The following is a 3,693-nucleotide window of genomic DNA, read 5'->3' as shown; positions in this document are numbered from 1 at the left end:
TATACTCGAGGCCTGTATAGAGTTGGACTGGGGGTCATCTCAGGCTAGCCCTGTGTCCTGGCCCCATGGCACTGGTCTGGTTGTCTTGTCCTCACTCCTTGCCCCAGGGCCCACCGTAGCCTCATGTGAGGGTCATTTGTCTCAGACTCACTCTTACCTGGGGTTCTTCTAGTCTCTGGCTTGCTCCCCACCCTGGGAGCCAGTCAGGTGGTAGATGCCTGGTCGTCATCTAAAGTTTGCTTTTCTCAGGGAATGTAAGTTTACTAATCATTCAGATGGTGAGCCTGTCTCCTCTCTGCCACCTGCTGACAAACATGTGACATAGCAGCAACTCTAGAGTCTCTAGGGGCAGGGCCATATGGTCATTTTAATGCCTCTCTTCTCAGCCTTACAACATCAACGTCCCCTCCCCTAAAGCTATGGCCTCAGAAAACTTTTTCAGGGAACTGAAAGATGCTTCAGATTCATTTGAAAAAGTGGAGCCCTGTTCAGTTCATTGGGAGAGTTGCCTCTTCCACGAAGAATCAGATAAAACAAACCACTCCCTGCTTGAAACCTGAGTGGCTCTGGATTGACAGGCATTGCCCAAGAGGCAGTTTCATGTGTTTCTATTTTAAAGAGCTCTGGGGTCTTGTGGAAACTTCACCTGTGCTTTTTTACTTTCATAATGAGCTGCCAATCATTCACTACGAAGTAAAAAGAAAAAAAAAAGTACCTTCAACAAAATAAAGCTACTGTCACTATATCTGCTCACACACATTCGTGCCCTTATGCAGTGACATGCATTGTGTAAGTGAGGAGGAGAAAGCTCATGGCTCAGTGCCTAAACCTGTTAGCCTCTACTTTCCTCCTATAAAAGTTTCTAAGCAGATCCAAGACCAGATGTAAATAAACAGATGCATGCTATTAAAAAGGAACTGTTTCCAGAAACAACCACTCCACAGCAGCAAAACTTCCAACTGAGAGAACTTTTGGTCTGATTTTGTCTAAGGAGATTAAAACAGCTGCAAGTTTACAGTACTGTAAACAAAACATAAAATTATTAGTTGTTCTTCCTATCTTTGACAGGAGTGGAGTAGGTTAAAGGCAAAGTTACACTTAGCACTGATTTATAAAGGTTAAATTTATATTTTTTCAATTTTATTATAATGAAGCAAGATTTAAAAAAAAAAAGGAAAGGCTGTAGAGATGATGAAGGAGTTAATCAATTACTTAGCTGGCCTTGGACCTGGAGCAGAGAAACTGGGTAGCTGGGGCTGCAAATGCAGTTTCCTGGTAGAGACTAAAGATTAAGCAGGGGATGGCTACAGTTCCTGAATACTGACCTCACCATCACCCAGAACAGAAGCAGATGAGAAAATACTCACAGGTTATAAGAACTTTTCCAACCAAGTCAGTCTGAGTGTGGGAGTGAGAAAAGGAAGAGAATCTACAAAGCCTCTGCTGTCAAGCTAGTAGTAACCTTGGGCAGCTCATCTGCCATGGGCATCGTATAGCCTGTGTATTGTCCAGCAGGAAGCATTCAAGAGAATATACCTGAGAGAGAAGGCTGTGTCCAGAAGGTCAGTTTTGTTTGAGGATATCAGCTTTTGACTTCAACTCACCCACATCCAGTTTGCTTTGTGTACAGAGCAATAAGACTTTTGTGTCTAGGAGACACCACCACTACCATCCCCAGCAAACCCCTACTGTCCCTAGAAAAAGGGCAGGTAACTTCATCAAGCAATTGTCTGGGTAGAGAGGTGAATGCTTGGAGAAGAAGGAAGAGGTATTAAAATGTTGATTATGGCCATCAAGTATCAAGTAGTAATGGCCAGCCACATGTGGCTCAAGGGCAGGCACATAGAGTGAAGGTTGCCACACGCTCAAGATAAGACATTAGGCTTTTCTGAACCAAGGGCACAGTGACTAAGCTATACTTGTTTCATTTCTGGAAGGCAAAGGGAATGCCTTCCAGGAGTGTACTCTGATGGACCTGGGGTCGTGGAATCTGCCCACATGGATAAGTCTAGAAGAGAATCGCCCAGGCAAGACATGTATGTGTATTTTTTTTTTTTTTAAAAACCCAAACATCTTTTTTTTTTTTTAAATTTATTTATTTATTTATTATATGTAAGTACACTGTAGCTGTCTTCCGACAGTCCAGAAGAGGAAGCCAGATCTCATTACGGGTGGTTGTGAGCCACCATGTGGTTGCTGGGATTTGAACTCCGGACCTTCGGAAGAGCAGTCGGGTGCTCTTACCCGCTGAGCCATCTCACCAGCCCCATGTATGTGTATTTTAATCTCCTGGAATGTTTTCACTCACATTTTATATCTCTTGTTCTTTGCCAAAAAATAGTTACCTGAGCAAGCCAATTGCCTGGTTTACCTTAAGCTTCACGGTAGTGTAGTGATATAGTTAGCACTTTTCTACAGGAAACCAGCTGGTGTCATTTAGGCTGTGGAGATCCAAAATTCAAAATTACATACATTTCTGAGACAGTCAACTGGCATGAAATTCTAGTTTTTAACGTATGTCCTTTATGGAGAAGGAAAAAAAAATCACATCCCAGGTATTCGGCGGGAAAGATAGCCTATGGAAAAAAATATTGTATAGCTCCCAGAGATCAAGCAAATTGACTTTACAAAAAATGAGAAATGATTAGGCAGAAGACAATGCTGTGAATAGGAAGGAGATGGCTTACTTTGAAAGCTGTCAAGGGGAAAAGGTGTACTAGATTATTTCATATTTATACTAGAACTAAATAGCATCTAGATATGGTGTGTGTATTATGTGTGTGTGTGTGTGTGTGTGTGAAAGAGAGAGAGAGAAGAGAAAGAGGTATACATTTATGTCTGTGTACTATTGCCATTGCATGAAGATTATATAATAACCTATCAAGTTTACAAAAGGTAAAATAATCAATGGACCCTCAAATTTCCCATACAATAGCAAGTGGGAGCTGTGAGGAATAGTGGAGAATGTTAAGGACCAAGGTCATTTGTTGTGGTAAATCTCCAATCCAAATATGCCCCGGCAATGAAAACACGACTCAATTAATATAAATACATGCTGTGTGCCTAGATTGGGCAGATCTACCACTACACTACCATCTTCCACATCTATGAGACCCCTTAGAACTTGCAGTTTCTCCAGGCCATATGCATGTGCTCCACTTTTCTTCTTCTGCCTCCTCCTCTGCATCCTTTTCCTCTTCCATTTTCGCCTTCTTCCCTCTATCCACCCTCTGCTCCACCTTCCCTTTTATCTGCCCAATCATCAGCGCTCCTTTATTTTACAAATTAAGGTGGGAAGCAGGTTTACAGGAAATCACCTGAGTGCTGACTCACTTCTTGTTTTCAACCACTCACAGGAGAATGGAATTAACATCAAATATAATTAGCCCCAGGGCTATTCACAACCATCATTCAGCATTAGTTAGATACTGTGGTGGTCTAAAGAAAATGGCTCCCATAGGCTCATAGAGGGTAGCACTATTGGGTAGTATGGCCTTTTTGGAGGAAGTGGGCTTTGGGGTTTCAGAAGCTCAAGCCAAACCCAGTGGTGCACTCTCTTCCTGCTGCCTGAGGACCCAGGTGTAGAACTCAGCTAACTCTCCAGCACCATGTGGGCCTGCATGCTTCCTGCCGTGATGATAATGGGCAAACTTCTAACCTGTAAGATAGTCCCCAGTTAAATAATAATAGTGG

At 42.6% G+C, this 3,693-nt stretch overlaps 1 pseudogene; it reads right to left on the bottom strand.

The window, feature by feature from the left end:
- Window positions 1-251: 251 nt before the first annotated feature.
- Window positions 252-353, bottom strand: Gm24751 (annotated as a pseudogene).
- Between the last annotated feature and the right edge of the window lie 3,340 nt (window positions 354-3,693).

This window comes from Mus musculus, chromosome 15, assembly GCF_000001635.26.
Source record: "Mus musculus strain C57BL/6J chromosome 15, GRCm38.p6 C57BL/6J".
NCBI lineage: Eukaryota > Metazoa > Chordata > Mammalia > Rodentia > Muridae > Mus > Mus musculus.
The sequence above is the reverse complement of the archived record's forward strand: the minus strand, read 5'-3'. Positions and strand labels throughout refer to the sequence as shown.